The sequence below is a fragment of the Myxine glutinosa genome, chromosome 10 (genome assembly GCF_964187855.1).
Source record: "Myxine glutinosa chromosome 10, kmMyxGlut1.1, whole genome shotgun sequence".
Lineage (NCBI taxonomy): Eukaryota > Metazoa > Chordata > Myxini > Myxiniformes > Myxinidae > Myxine > Myxine glutinosa.
This window is the reverse complement of record NC_136270.1, coordinates 93624503-93642191: the sequence shown is the minus strand read 5'-3', so window position 1 is coordinate 93642191 and position 17689 is coordinate 93624503. Positions and strand designations below refer to the sequence as shown.

Below are 17689 nucleotides of genomic sequence, written 5' to 3'. Positions count from 1 at the left end.
GAGCAGGGCCAGACGTGCGTCCAAATTAACCAAACAGTACGTAGGACAAGTTTTTATCAACCTTAAAACAGGTTTTATCTTAAGGTTTATGTTGCACTTCATTACTTTCTAAGCAACATAGCTTATACACTATTTACACCAGCATCTACCAGTCTGAACTCAGCCTGGTGTTGGCTTAGCGGTTAGGGTGCCGGCTTGGGATCCTAGGATCCTGGGTTCGAATCCCGGTCGATCGCTGAATTAACGCCAGGGGGGTTGACTCAGCCTGTCATCCTTCTGAGGTCGGCTAATTGAGTACCAGCTTGCTGGGATGAATGATCACGGTGTGTACCCCGGCTTAGAATAGGTACACCGTATCCCTGCGCATCGTAAGAGCGTGACCAAGGGTTGGTGTCAGGAAGGGCATCCGGCCATAAAAACATTGCCTCAAACAGGGAACCATGATTGTCATGGGGCCCGCAAGGCTAACCCTCGCTCAAGCGGGGGAAATGGCCTTGAAAACGATCATTCATTCATTCATCTACCAGTCTGAACTTCATCAATAGGATTATTAAGCAGGTAGATAGGAGGGTTTTCCAGACGGTCCTTTCAGAGAGAGATTGCGAGAGTGTGAGATTTGTCAGGATTGAAAGACATATTCCAGGTGTTTGACTAGTTTGTGGATGTGCCAAGTTCTGAAGAGAGGGAAGTGGCTACAGCCTGCCTTTCCACGGCACATCAACAAATCTTTACCTCTTCGTTGAAAACACAGGCACTCTTGGCCGCCTCCGGAACCGGTCGTGGCACACCGCATGCGGAGAAAGTGCACCGAATGGCAGCCGTGGCCGGGCCCGCTGTGGGGCAAGGCCCCTCCGTGGGGCAAGGCCCCTCCGAGCGTGACTGGTATCGCAAAGGGAGATGGGATGGCATCCAGGTGCAGGACAGGTACCGCGACACCCACAATAGGTGGCTGACTCCTCAGGGTGGACCGCGTGAATCCCACCCGCTTACCTCGCAACAGTTTCACCAACTCTTGAACTCTCCCTTCAGAGATCTTTTCAACTTTCCCTCATGACACTTGTCGGCTATCGGCCTCGTGCACGTACCTATCCTTGGTTGGCGTTTACCACACGTCATCAGCTTTTTGCTTACTGGAGGGACCAACCCGTACGCCATTCTTCAGAGAATGAGTGCACAATATTGTATGAACCAGATGTAATGGAAAGATGTGTATGAATGATGTCAAAAACAATTTCGAAAAGAGTGTGTGCGATGAACAACTGCCGAGGCGACAGGTGTTTGTTGACACAGAGGACTCATCACCACCGCCACCAAAGGTGGATGGAGGTCATGTTTTCACCCCTGTCTGTTTGTCCGTTTGTTTGTTTGTTTGTGAACAAAATATCTCAAAAAGTTGTGGATGGATTCGGACGAAATTTGGCAGAGATGTAGTGTATGTGATAACGACGAAATTATTAGATTTTGGTGAAGATCCGGATTTGGATCCGGCTGCTCGAATATTTTCAGTGATTCTTCACCATTGGAAGACAGGATCAAAAACTATACATAGCAGGATATCTCAAAAAGTTATGGACGGATTTAGACGAAACTTGGTGGACCGGTTGGGTGTCTGACAAGGACAAACAGAGTCGATGTTGGTGAAGATCTGAATATCGATTCGGATATAAGAGTTATTTAATTTCTAAGTGATTCTTCACCATTGGGAGATAGGGCCAAAAACTATACATAGCGGGATATCTCAAAAAGTTGTGGACGGATTTGGACGAAACTTGGTGGACAGGTTGGGTGTCTGACAAGGAAGAATCGATTCGATTTTGGTGAAGATCTGAATATGGATTCGGATATAATATTTTTTTTTAAAGTGATTCTTCACCATTGAGTGATATGACCAACCAGGTGGAGGTGTGCTCTCTACTGAGTGCCGTTCTCGTTCGTTTATTCTATCCTCTTCATCATCATTATGTCAGTGAATTGTATTTTTCCTGGTGACCACAGAGAGATCAAAATCCCATAAGCCAAATCCCATCAATAACATAATTGTAAATGTAAATAAATGCAGATGTACCATCCTGTGTTACAGAGCGTCTGTGCTGCCGAAGCAGTTTCTTGGGAAGGGTTGCACTAGGTGGTTTGCCATTGCCTTCCCAGCACTAGTTATGGCAGCAATCTGTAATTTGTGCTCGGACACCGTGGGATTTTTAACGTCCGTAGTAGTGTAATAATGTTGCTTCTGGGACACCTCCGTTTAACATGGGAAATCCCTATCTAATGTCATTTACCCCCTTGTCTTTTTCAAAAATCATAAACACCTCTATTTCTCCCACCCTCATCTTTATAAACCTTTTGTCTGTAGTACCTATCCTTAATGTTGTTCATTAGACCACTCAAACACTACAAATATTTGTTTTCTCTTATAGACCTATCATCCTTCTTCTACATATCATCTGGCAGATTAATCTTTGACCCATTCACTTCCATATTAATTCTTTCCCTCCCTCATTGCCCCTAAACACCTATATTTCTCTCACCCTGTTCTTTACGAACCTGCTAACCTTTTGACATGCTATCCTTATTCATTAGACCACTTAAACACCTGTGATCCTTCTGACCTTATGGACCTTTTAACCTTTTACTCTTAATATCATCTGGTGAATATAACCCACTCAAACAACGACCCTACAAATATTTGTTTATGCGTGGGAAATAATTTAATTCTCTTGCCACTCTCTTCACCATCTAATATATTAACAAAAAAGATGATTGAGTTTGGTTCTTTATTAAGATATTTTAACTGAGCTAAGATAAAATGGTAAACCTCCCTCAATGTTCTTGTTTGAGCACCTCCAGTGCCACATACCATTTTTAAATTAAAGTATATATTTTCCTGACAACCATCAAAGTTTTCCGTCCATTCAAAAATATTTCCATCTTTTTTACCCAATTCACCGGTATTTAAATTAATTCTCTTATTTGTTTTGTGAATTTTTTTACCAGTTGCCTTTTCAATTATACCTATTTGATATTTTTCACATTCATTATGTTTTCCATTTATATACCAAGGTTGATTACACCTCCACTCTTTAGTCTGGTTGATACTTGGTTCTATCATTTATATAATAGTAAAAAAGGCGGCGGTAGCCCGTTAAAATCCCCAACCCCCCCTTTTTAACTTATCACTTATATATATCTTATCACTTATATATATCTTATCACTTATATATATCTTATCACTTATATACTTATATAACCATAAGGGAGACTATCAATTCCATTTTCTAAAATAAACCTCTTATCATCAAAAGCCCCCAATGCTTTCTTATTCACCTCTTCTGAATATAATTGATGTTTATAACTTCTTATTCCATTAATCTTTCTAAACTCTTCTTTCTTTGTTGTTAAACAGTTATAATAATCCTTAAAGTTTATTGTTTCTTTAATGACATTTTTCTTTACACCTTTTAATTTCTTATCAGTTTTTTCAACGTTATTCACAATGTATTTATAAGCATAAGCCTTAGACCTCAATCCCACAAATTCACTCATGACATTTCCTCCTAATTCATCCTTGAACTTTCCAATCACCTTTTTATTTTTAGAAGAGAACAACTCACTCTCTGGACTGTAATTACTCGTGTCATAGATATTAATGTCTCTTTTCATGTCTGAATAAACATCGTTGGTATTAATTTTCAAAATAAAACTATCTGTATCCATATAAAGTAGATTAACATCATTTTGATATTTCTTCCTCAAGTTATTATAAAAGTAATCATACATTAATGACTTTGATAAATCAAGAATTGTTGTCCCAATATAAATAGGTTTGTTCATTTCAATACTCTCTTTAATCAAATGGATCGCACAAAAGTTCTCAGTAAAGACCTCAGCTCGAGTAAAACTCGGTCTATTAATTAATTTTGATGCTTGTTCCCAAGATGTTGATAATCTGATATTTTGTCTTTTCCTCACATTCTCCATAGTCTTACCAAAGACCGCATTATTCATCAATTTATAAAAGTCTTTCTCAAAATCTGTTTTTGACTCTGTTCTTCTTTGTGTATTAAAATCAATGTACCCCTTTAACCAATGACTTTGATTGAACTTTAGAACCCTATGGATCTTCTCTACTCTTAGACCTTTTGATAAATATTGTCGCAAATTTCTTTGGTGTAGAACATAATTTTTCTTGTTATATAATGTAGTAAGTAATTTTTCTGTTGATTCACCTATATCAAACGATCGTTGATAATCACTCAACCATTCTTTCTTTGGACTTTCTTTCTCACAAGCAAATGGGAGATCTTTGTGTAGGTTATGGAGTTCCTCTGGATATTTTAAATCAATTTCAAAATAATAACCAACTTTTTCTTCATCCAATTCTTTTTGTGTAGAGATACATACATCTTGTAAAACGTTTTTGTAGTCTTTTTCCTTTACCCATCTAAGTTTTCCATAAGGAAGAGCCTGAGACATTGCCCAGCCATACAGGTTGTTTGCGTCATAGTACATCAAGTAAGAACTCTCTTTCGTTGGATCATAATTTGGAAGATATTTGTTATTTGCTTTTGCGTATCTACTCGAGCAGACTTGTGAAATTCCACCTCTTTTTGCCTTTTCAATCATCAAAAGCATATCAACATCGGTTATCAAATCCAAATCTTGTTTTGTCATTTTCAACATCGCACTCCAGGCCAATCCAGGTGCTGTGTAGTAGTGAGCAGGATCCAATCCATATCCAGTGCGACAAACAGATCTAAAGGCTTCAAATACATCGGCCAATAAAAGCACATCAGTTTTGAGATACAAATCGTGATACTCGCCAAGATTCCTGATGTTATATTTTTCCCAAACATTTTGTGCGTGTACATAATCTTTATCAGATATATTACTGTTGTTTAATTTGTTATAGAAATTTTCTTTTGAAGGAAGTTGTGTTTCATTGAATCTCTCAAATGAGTCCATATAGTCATAGGGGTAAATTCCCTTTTGTGTTAGAAAATCTTTATCTAAAAAATACTCTGAAAGACATGGAAACTCTTTTAGATTTTGAACCAAGTTAACCAATGGACTTGCCATGAATTTAAATGTATCAAGAAATCTGATATGAGTAATAGGAGATGTGTGAATTGTTTTTGTGAATGAAATGTATTTCTGATCCGTGTTTGGAATTGCTGAGATACTTCCAGAAGTCTTTGAGAGTTCCTTGATAAATAGATGTGTATCATAATGAGCGTTGTTATGAAGAAAGACAGGAATGAAAGAGGGGAGTTGATAATTAATATTACAACTTTGATGAGCCAGACCTCTATATTTACCAGTGAGATGACAATGGTCTCTAACCTTTAGACCTTTACCAATTTTCTCCTCACAAATATGACAGACATTGTTTTTTATAAATTCCCTTTTTTCTTTACTTGTTAAGGACATTGGTTTATTGGTTTCTCTCATTATCTTGGTTAATCGAACACAGTCTTTTTCTAGTCGTTTCACAAACTCCTCTGGGGTATTTGAGCCTCTATACATCTCTAACTTGTTATATTTATCACCAACGGATGATTTGATATAATAACAAAAACCACAAGGAGTATGTTTTTGATATTTATTTGTGTATGATTCTTTTGGATCTGGAGAAGCAGTATCAATTTTTTCTAAAATACTTTCAAAATCAGCATATATAACAAATGGATGTTTGATCTTTTTATTTTCATCTTTGAATGTGATCTTTGAGCCTTCTTTAGGCATATTGATTACCGTTGATTTATGTTCGCCACAATAATTTGAATGTTTATCTAATCTTTCTTGTGAATTGAAGAAGTTAAGACAACGCAAACAAATATATATTTTATTTGTTCTCTTACAGACTTGTGGTTTTATTAATTTAGCAATATCTTTGATGTATGTATAATGTGAATTTTCGTCTGAATTAAAATATAGAAGATTAATATGAGTTTGTTTACAATTGTCAGAAAGCTTTAAAACCTGAATGTTGTTTGTTTCTGTTAGACCATAAACATTAACTGATAAATTATTCATCTTTTCAAATTTAGGAATATCATTTAAAGTCATCGGAAACTTTAGATCTTTCGTATTTAATGTATTCTCATATTTTTTATAATGAGATACTCTTTCATCATGAAAATGTGGAGGATGTAAGTGTGCTAAAATAGACCAGAGAAAACATTTATTGTCTTTATTTTTGATATTGATAACTGCTTTTCTATTTTTGATAACACTGGGTAAATCAATGTAAGAAGAAGCTTTTAGAGGATCTGATTTAAGAATATGAATGTCTATGTAAATAATTTTTCCTATATTGAATCCACTTCCTACGATTGAATTATCCACATCTTGCTCTTGTTTAATAAGTTCATCATAGACTCCTGATGTTTTAAAATCTTGATATGAAGATATAAAGTGTGGCTCAGTTCTCATGTATGGTGCATCTATAACTCCTTCATCCTTTGTCATTTCTAATTTTACTCCCATATAAAATTTAAGTGGTTTCATTTCCTTTAGTGTTTTTTCAATCAACGTTTGAACAGCAGGTTTAACTATTTCTACAGCATCAACTATAGACTCTGGTTCAGGAGGTTTGAAGTTAAAGACTCTTATTTTAATATGTCCTTTGAATGCTCCATCAGAGTTTTTAGTTGTGATAAAATTTGATAAATGTAGATTTGTTTTAAGATGTATTTTGAAGCCTTTCTTGAGGATATTTTTATTACATGTAGAACAGTGTTTTGTTTCAGGTGGAAGAGGGGAAAGTTTGTTTAAAATGTTGTATGTATGTTTTGCGGTGAGAATATGTTGTTTATAATATTTTACTTCCTTCTCGCAAGTATCACAATAAACCATATTTATAGCGTGAGAAAACGTGGTGTTTTATATATATATCACTGTGCTTAAAATAAAACACTTTTGAGCTTTACAGCTCCGTTTTATATATATCGCTGTGCTTAAACTAAAACACTTTTTCACTCAGAATCATCTAAGTCATAACTATCACATGAATACTCAGAATCATACTCAGAGTCATCAATAAAGCTACTCTCATAACTATCATTTGAGCACAAACTATTAGTATCATAACTATCATCTGTGTTCAATGAAATACTATCATCACCATCGTCCAAGTTCAATGAAATACTATCATCACTATCGTCTGAGTTCAATGAAATAGTAAAATCTTCACTGCTGTATTGACTCATATTTAATTAGCAAGAAAAATATTCCCATCAATATCTATATACTTTCTTTCATTAACAGATTCAATCTCTACAATTTTTATATCAAAAGTTATCTTTAAATAATCTCTAACTATCATAGAACGAAATGACATTTCACCAGAAATATTAACATCATTCATTTTACTTAGATCTACACCCTTTGGATTATTAAAGAAAATACAAATGTCTCCTCTAGAATTATTAATGGTCTTATCATTCTTTTTCAAAGTATCGTGGTCAATCACTTTTTCAAGCTTTGAATAAATTGCCAGGAGTAGAGGAGAAACTTTTGTTAGATTTACTTTAATGGATGTCTTTCCAGGTATAGTTAGAGCTCTTCCTTTAAATGAAATAGAGGGGCTCATGTTATTTTCCATAACTGGTTTTACCCAAAAATTTCCATATTTATCTTTGTTCAATTTAACATCTTTGACATATTTTTCTATATCTTCCACCGAAGTAGAGATTGATTGAAATTTGTCTTTTGTGCTTTGAAACATTGTATTTATTAATGAATAAACTTGCGTTTAGTTTAAGTAAAAATTTACCACATAAATATGATAAGTTCTGAAGGATATTTAGAATTTCCAGACTCTCCATATGATAAATTAGAGAATTGTCCGGCTTGTGATAGAGTGGGGCTTAATGATGAGGATTCATATAAACAATGTATTTTCTGTGATTTAATTTTAATTAATGATAATAGGAAATATAAAAAAATATATAACTCTTTTAAATTAGAACCAAAAATGAATTACTTTACAAGATTAATAAGAGAGATGAATGTTAAGTATTGTGATGATAATACACCATTTCTTTCAAGGGAAGAGACTAATTGTATTGAGGAAATGTATAAGGGTTTAATGATATTTATTATTCAAAATAATTTTAATGGAAATGTTAATACAAGATACTATATAAATAAAATAATGGATTATTTTGAAATTAAACCCGAACTCAGGATAAAATATAGAGTTTCTCAAATAGCTCAAAAAAAGTTGGATAACTTGTTTTCCAAATATATAAATGAATGATTTTTTACCCGTTTGGGAAAATAAGATAAAATTTAATAACCATAAAAACATTCCAAATTCATTGAGATGTCTAATAGTTGGTTCAAGCGGATGTGGAAAAACCTGTTTACTTTTAAAGATGCTCCTTGGTTCTAATTTTTTAGATTATGATAATTTAATAATTTTTACAAAGTCAAGTTTTCAACCCGAGTATCAACTACTCTCACAGGGTTTTAATGCGGGTCTTAAAAAGGAAGACATTATCGGTTTATTTAAACTTCAAAACAAACTAAATGATTATAATATTGATGATATAATACAATTATTTTGTGATACACAGAAATCAAAATCGAAACCCATAACTTGTATTCTCAGTGATAATACGGATGATATACCTTCACCTCAAGATTTAGATAAATCAAAAAAGAACCTTGTCATCTTTGATGATTGTGTTAATGAGAGAAACCAAACAGTAATGGATAGCTACTATACAAGAGGGAGACATTCTTCTTGTAATTGTATATATCTTAGTCAATCATATTTTCAACTCCCTCGACGCTCAATAAGAAACAATGCCAATACTTTTATTTTATTTAAGTTAAATTCAATAGATGTAAATAATTTTTGGAGAGATAATTGCTCTACGTTATGTAGTAAAAAAGAATTTGAAAATTATATGAAACACACGATTGGAAAATATAAATATATTGTTGTGAAACAAGATGAGATACTAAATGATATTTTTCAATAAATAAATACAGAAAATGAATACTGAAGAAAGAGAAAGAAAGTTTAAGGAACATCAACAATTAGTTTCAAAAGTTGTTAAACAACAGGAAGAGATAAAGAAGAAACGGAGACAGAAACTAACTGGTGAAGAAGCCTTTGAAAGAAAACAAGAGAAATTCTTTAAACCACTTTTGAAAACTCAACACCCTACAGTTCCCACGGTAGAATTTACTCCGAAAAAACTTCAAATGCTCAAAGATTTTAGTCAGATAACAAAACAAGAACTTGGTGAATTAGAATATGATGACGAGGGATTATTTCGGAAACTTGAGGAGGTAAATCAACCCCCTAATTATGTTGTGGAAGCTCTTCAAAACAATGAATATTCGGCGGGTTCAAAAACCAGAGCAGGTCTCATTCCAACAGAAGAACCAGCAGTGTTTCATCTTGTGGAAGAAAAGGTATTGATATTTAATGATGAATTGATGTTCTTGAGTTCTACTCAACCAAATGTTAAATTAACTCCAAGATTAATGTTTCTTCTAACAAACCCCGGATTCAGCGGTTCAAAATATTTTGAGGAACCACTTGATATGGAAAGAGAGGAAGATAGGGTATATATTGAGTTGCTAAATGCACTTGATTATGGAGTTTCTGTTGCTGGTAAAAGTAAGAAGAATGAGAAGGAGAAACATATTATTGATGCTTTAAGTAAGCTTGGTTCGGGTGTTAGTTTTCTTCCAAATGACCCATCACAATTAGTTAATAGGCTATTATTGTTGTTAGGTAGTAAGAAGGCTGGAAACAACAATTGTTTTAATGAATCCTCAGCCATTTTAGATCAGTTGATGAACATGAAAATAATTAATAAATGTCAATACAAAGATATTTTATTAGATATTAAATAAGATGAGAAGCACAATTCTTAGTTTTAATTTCACAACGAGCGATTACACAGCTTCATTCCCTTACCCACTACAACTTGACCCCCTTACCTCATATGAGGCATCTTTGTTGTCAATGGAAACTTACAATACCCTTTTTAATATCACAGAGAAAAACAACAAGTTTAGTTATAATCCAGGAAGTGGATATAAAACTATAACCGTTTCACCTGGAGCTTACGAGATTTCTCAAATATCTTCAGAAGTCTCTCGCCTTATGAAAGAAAAAGGTGATGAACCAAAAAATATTGTAATAGATATTCAAAAACACACTTCAAAATCAACTATTAAACTTAAAAATAATTATAAAGTTGATTTCACGATTGAAAATTCGTTTAGAGAGCTATTGGGTTTCTCTTCAAAAAAGATTGAAAATAACGGGACGTTTTACAGTGATAATGTTATCCAAATATCCTCCGGTATAAATTCAGTATTAATTCATTGTGATTTGATTGATGGTGCTTATAACGATGGAATAAGAACAAATACAATATTTTCATTCAGTGCATACTCAACCCCGATTGGTTATAAATTTAATATGGAACCAAAAAATCTTGTCTATTTACCTGTGTCAGGAAAAACCATATACAGAGTAAATTTTAGGATAACCGACCAAGATAATCGTATGATATCCTTTAATGATGAAATTATATCCATCAGAATTCACCTACGTGAAGTTTTTCAATAAATAAATAATGGTTATTGTGAGAAAACACGAGTTGGGAAAATATAAAATAATTACAGGGGAGGGCATGTTCCTTTCACCAGACTATACAAGGTATGTGGGTAGAGGATACTATAAACCTAAGAGGCAACGAGGTGTAGGTCATCAATTTCGAAATAAAGGAGATGGGATAATTGATACTCTAATGGGTATTGGTTCAACCATCCTTAAACATAAAGACCTAATTGGTTCAACTGCTTCTGCCGTGGGCTCCGTTGCGGGTGCTATAAAGAGTATAAAAGATGCTCAAAAGGAGTCTCATAAATTACAAGCAATCAAAGAAATAAAAAAAGGTAAAACTCAACTATCTTCACAAGAACGACAAAAAATCATTAAAATACTTGGGTCAGGGTTTCAACAATTTTAATGCTATATAAATACAAGTATGGAAGCGATTGATAGTATCTATGATTTGGATGATACGATTATCATTTCAAACTCCACTAAAAAGGAAGACTATTTTAAGGTAAATGCTATAACAGGAACAGACTGGAATTCAAACGGAACAAAAAGTTTTGAAATAAATAATCAACAAACTTACTTGAATATAGCTGATAGTTTCTTGCTGTGTAAATTTAAATTCACTAAGGCTGCGAATAATACTAATGCTACACTCGTAAATGATTTCTTCTGGAAAATGTTTGACAGTGTCCGCCTGTATATTGGAACACAAGAGGTTGAAGCGGTTGATTATGTCTCTGCTACATCTGAAATGATGAAATTTACACTATATTCGTTTAGTGATAGAATGGGTAAGGGAGCTGTTGAGGGTTTTATTCCTGATATGTCAACGGGTACAAACGCAGACCCTGGTTATAGTCAAAGGAAGTCAATGTATAATGATGACGCAAAAGCTGAGAATAGTTTTACCGTAGCAGTACCTCTGAAAGGTATATTTGGATTTTGTGATTATGATAAAGTTTTGTATGGGCTTAAAATTAGATTTCAACTACAAAGGAATGATAATGTAAATAGATTGCTTTTTGGGGATGAAAATGCTTTTGGAGAAAATAATAAATTTGTTATTAATGATTTGTGTTGGTATATCAGTGAATATACTCCTAATCTTAAAACGGAAGAGATGTTAAATAGAAGACTTAACTCAAAGAAACCGCTAAATGTATCATACCTTAAAAGAAGATGTCAACACGTTAAACTGGAACACACTACCTACACTTGGAATTTAGGTGTTCTTCAAGGAAAGCCACGATACCTCTGGCTCATTTTTAAAAAACCAGATGGAGAGGACGGTACTAATAAGAATAATGCCCTGAGTGATAATGCAAAGGTGAAACAACTTCGGGTTTCTCTTGATGGCACATTTTATCCGCGAGATAGATTGGAAATTGATTGGGAAAAAAATGATTATGCGGAAGCCTACAAGTCCTACCAAAAAGTGTGTGAAAGTAATGGTAATAATGATCCTATTTTGGATATGGTTGCGTTTCAAAAACTTTATACAATCTACGCAATTGACCTGAGTTCTCAAAAGGAAACTATAAAGTCTAATCGAGTGGATACTTCTCTATACATTGAAAGAGGGGAGAGTGAAGAGGTTAATGCATATTGTTTGCTTTTGGAGGAAACAGAATTACAGATTAATACAGATAATGGTGTTATGATTAATATCACATAGGTTTTTTCTCATAAATAAATGGTTGGGGTATATGTTAATCAAATCAATCTTAATAAATTAACATCTTGTATTCAAAATCAAAAGCCTTGTATTATTAATGTTAATACAATTCAAAGAAAAGGAGCTGTAAGAATTGATGTTTTACTCACACACACACAAGTAAAAACACTAAATGATGTTGGATCACTTAAAATTAAAATGACGAAACCTATGTTAAAGAAATATTCAATAGACGAGTCAAGAGGAGGATTTCTCCCGTTTCTAATTCCTTTATTTGCTGGTTTAAGTGCGGCGGGAGCATTGACTGGTGGTATTTCAGCAGCGGTAAAAACTGCTAACGAAAGGAAGGCACAACTAAAAGCTCAAAAAGAATTGGAAAGACATAACAAGGAGTTGGAGAAACAAATTAGTGGAAGTGGTGTAATTGTAGATTTTGCTCAAAAACTTGAAAGTCTACCTGATAAAGCTAGATTGTTGGTTGGAGATATGCTTTCCTCTATCGCTCAAGCGGGTGTTAAACTAACTAAACGGGGTAATGGATTGTATCTTTCTCATAAATAAATGGATAAATGGTTTAAACAATTTGGAAAGAATACAACGTCAAATATAGAACTAGCTAAGTATTGTAAAACACTAAAAATTGATAATGTGGTTATTTGTATGAGAGATGAATTAACACATATAAATAAGAATACAAAGAATATTATTATGAATTTAGACACACAGAATGGTTCTCATTGGGTTTGTATTCATAATAGTCAGGATAAATATTATTTTGATAGTTATGGTATGCCACCACCTGTTGAAGTAATACAATTCTTACAGAATGGTGTTTATCAAACATTCCAAGTTCAAGAAATTAATTCTAAATGTTGTGGCCAATTATGTTTATATGTATTATTTCAACTCAACAATAATGAAAATTTTTATGATATCATTTTTTATCTAATATAAATGACCTATGTTGGAAAAGATGGTTCTATCTTTGGAAAATCCTCTCAGGATATTGATTTATCAAATTATTATACAAAGGCACAGGCTGAACGACAAAAATATAGTGTAAGTAAAAATATTAATATGAAGAATACTTATAAATTAATCAATTATCCAAACCCTACAGATGCGAATGACTTGATTAGATTCAGTGATTTATCACAATATATATCTTTAAAGAAAACAGCACGTTTTGTGAAACAAGTAAAATTTACAACCACAACACCTGGTTATACTGACCATACACCTTTCCTCATTGAATTTAACTACCTGCTTACAATTAAATTTTATAAAGAAGGACATTTAGTTAATATGCGAATTAATAAATGGGGGTATGATATGCCTGATTTAGGGTATAATTGGTCTTTTTCAATAAACATAGAAGACCTACATGATTTAAATCAGTCTCGTAAAGAAGAATATTATCCACTTGGTGAAGATAAGGATTTATGTGGAAGTACAATTAGTAAACAACAAATACGTGATTTTAAGAAAATAAAAATATATGATAGTATAGCGATGGTTCGCATGACAAAGAAGGAAGGTAATGAGATAAGGATAGAAAGCCGAGGAATACAAACCGATTTGGTAGTGGGAAGATGGGGTGGTATTACCTGTCATAATATTAATCTCACATATATTTCTGATACATAAATGGCAGGAAGAAGACTACAAGAGAATTATAATTTTTGTATTCAAGGATACCTACAAGAAAAGGGTGCTCGGTATTACATACCTTATGATTTGGAGCATATACATGGGAATTTTGTCATAAAAAACTGGCCTTATACTGATATTGTTAAACCCACAAATAGAGACTTGTTTAAAATATTAAATAAAAATGAACTTCTCAAAGTTATGAAATATAAAACTCTTTTAGAAATCGTCAACAAATCTTATTGGTATCCTATTATGAGAAAAATAATTATAGATACAAGAATATCTCAAAATCCAGATGAGTATATGTATAATATTCTTTGGGGTTCAAACTCAAGGGTAGCAAGGGATGAGGAAGGAGTTGAAGAAGAGAAGGAGGAAAGAGAGAAAAAGGAGAAGGAGGAAAGGGAGAGGGAGGAGAAGGAGGAGAGGGAGAAAAAGGAGGAGAAGGAGGAGAGGGAGAAAAAGGAGAAGGAGGAAAGGGAGAAAAAGGAGAAGGAGGAAAGGGAGAAAAGGGAGAAGGAGGAAAGGGAGAAAAGGGAGAAAAAGGAGAAGGAGGAGAGGGAGAAAATGGAGGAGGAGGAGAGGGAGCAAAGAGAGAGGGAGGAAAAATATAAAAAGATGGAAATCACTGAGATTCATAAAAGATTGAGTGTATTAAAGCAAATAAATCAATCTCAACGCACCGAAGAGGAAATTAAAGAATTAACAACTCTTATGAAGATAATGGTTTCAAAAATAAGAACGTCAATGTCTTCAATTTCAGAGATTTAAACGAGAAAGTGGTGAAGAAGAAGAAGAAGAAGAAGGAAAAGATTATGTGATTGATGATGTTGGTGTCATTGACTTTAGTTAGTTTTTATTTGTAAATAAATGGAGGAGAGAGTGAAGGCATTCCTTAGGATTCTTTATGTTTTAAAAATAAAGATTGAAATGTGTATGTTGAAAACCAAAAAGGTTTTGATACTCTGTCGGAATTTTTCTGATAAATAAATATGAGTTATTGTCTCAAATGTAAAAAGAAAACTAAATCTAAAAATATCTCTTATGTTAAAGCTAAAAATAATAGAGTTTATCAAAAAGGAATATGTCAAGTATGTGGCTCTAAAAAGTGCCAATTCATCTCTCCTAAAAGAGGAGGAGACATACAAAAGTTTCTGTCAGGAAGTAAATTTACAACAACTGGAATTCCAGGGGAATTACACCTTCCAGGGTATTCTTTCTGTGGTCCAGGAACAAACTTGGATAAAAGATTAGATGAGGCTGACAATCCTAAACCTTGGTCTAAACCTACAAATAGGGTTGACGAAGTGTGTATGAAGCATGATATTGCTTATGGGAAAACCACTACGTTGACTGAAAAACATAAAGCCGACAGCGAAATGTTGTATAATTTGTCTTTGATACAAAATCCAACGTTGAGAGAGAAAGTTGATAGGTTTATTGTGAGAAATTTGATAAATGCTAAATTGAAACTTGGTCTTGGTTATTCCTCAAAAAACTATTAGGCTCTAATGATGTCATCAAGACTGAGGAGCTTTTGGCTGAAGAATTACACAAACCTATAATCACAAAGTTTAAAAGAAGGAAGGTTTATTCTAAATACACCGACCACATATGGTCCGCTGATTTAATTGAATTGAATAATGACAGGGGATACAGGTATGCTTTAACCGTTATTGATTTGAGGAGTAGATTTGCCTGGGTTGTCCCTTTAAAAAATAAAAGGGGTGATACTTTAATGTTAGCCTTTAAGCTAATATTTGATCGGGATAAAAGGAAACCAAAGAAGTTATGGACTGATGAGGGAACAGAGTTCTATAACAAAATATTCATGAAATTTCTTAAGGGGAAGGGTATTAAATTATACAGCACCTTTAATGAAGGAAAGGCAGTTGTTATTGAGCGTTTTAATCGTACTTTGAAAGAGAAATTATATAAAAAATTCACAGAACTCGGTTCTCAAAAATGGGTGTATTTAATTCAGGATATTGTCGATAATTACAATAATACAGTTCATTCATCAACAAAATCAAAACCATCGGAAACATTTACAAAATTAGAATATGAAAAGGAGATTAATTTGAGAAAGCCCAAGTTTAAAGTTGGTGATATTGTAAGGATATACAAATGGAAAAGTCATTTTGAGAAAGGTTATACACAAAAATGGACTCGTGAATTATTTAAAATCATTGATGTAATGGATACAGCTCCTTGGACCTACAAATTATATGATTTAAATGGAGAAGAAATCTTGGGTTCATTTTACTCGCAAGAATTACAAAAAACACAAGTAAGCAGATAATACCCTTGAAAATAATAAATAAATAAATAAAATGTAATGGGGATACGTTTTTAAATCTGTGAACCACAAACACAGAATCCCTCAACTTTTCAGTTGGGGCTTAACTTTTGTTTGTGTGTACAATGGGGATACGTTTTTAAATCTGTGAACCCCAAACACAGAATCCCTCAACTTTTCAGTTGGGGCTTAACTTTTGTGTGTGTATAATGGGGATACGTTTTTAAACCTGTGAACCCCAAACACAGAATCCCTCAACTTTTCAGTTGGGGCTTAACTTTTGTGTGTGTATAATGGGGATACGTTTTTAAACCTGTGAACCCCAAACACAGAATCCCTCAACTTTTCAGTTGGGGCTTAACTTTTGTATGTGTATAATGGGGATACGTTTTTAAATCTGTGAACCCCAAACACAGAATCCCTCAACTTTTCAGTTGGGGCTTAACTTTTGTGTGTGTGTATGTGTGAGTGAGTCATAATAATATACAAACCCTAACCCAACCCCATCCCTAACCCAACCCCATCCCCAACCCAAACCCATCCCTAACCCAACCCATCCCTAACCCAACCCCATCCCTAACCCAACCCCATCCCCAACCCAACCCCATCCCTAACCCAACCCCATCCCTAACCCAACCCCATCCCCAACCCAACCCCATCCCCAACCCAACCCCATCCCTAACCCAACCCCATCCCTAACCCAACCCCATCCCTAACCCAACCCCATCCCTAACCCAACCCCATCCCTAACCCAACCCCATCCCTAACCCAACCCCATCCCTAACCCAACCCCAACCCTAACCCTCACATTCAAAATCCCAACCCTAACCCAACCCCATCCCTAACCCAATCCCAACCCTAACCCTCACATTCAAAATCCCAACCCTAACCCAACCCCATCCCTAACCCAACTCCATCCCTAACCCAACCTAATCCCTAACCCTCACATTCAAAATCCCACCCTAACCCTAACATAATCTTTTTTTTTCTTCTTTTTTAAAAATACGTATTTCTTTTTTTTTCTTCTTTTTTAAAATACGTATTTCATTTTTATTTTTTTTCCTCTTCCTCCAATTCTGTCTTTCAAGGCTTTCAAGTTTGAAGAAGTAGAAATGGGAAGAAAGAATTTTCCAGCATTTTCTTCCTCGAACTTTCTTGATATTGCTTAAATCAAGCGTCATTAAACAAAGAACATTGTTCATTGCTTTAGAATGCAAAGAGTCTCCAAGATGTACCCCACAGGTAGAGTCTCCAAAATAAAACCAACTTTCCAAGTTCCCAAGGTATAACCACAATCCTGTTGAGTCTCCAAGATAGGTATCACATTCCGAGTTATCAAAACAAAACCCCCATTCAGAGTCTCCAAAACGAAACCAGTTTTCAAAGTCTCCAAGGTAAAACTCTTTTCCTAATTTTATGAAATTTAGTGAGTCTCCAAGGTAGGCTCCACAGTTAGAACCATCTA

At 34.2% G+C, this 17689-nt stretch overlaps 1 protein-coding gene across 1 annotated transcript in view; it reads right to left on the bottom strand.

Annotated features, from left to right (window-relative positions):
* Positions 1-17689, bottom strand: part of LMLN (leishmanolysin like peptidase) — a 64248-nt gene that overhangs the window by 43950 nt on the left and 2609 nt on the right. The gene's annotated exons all lie outside the window — the stretch shown is intronic.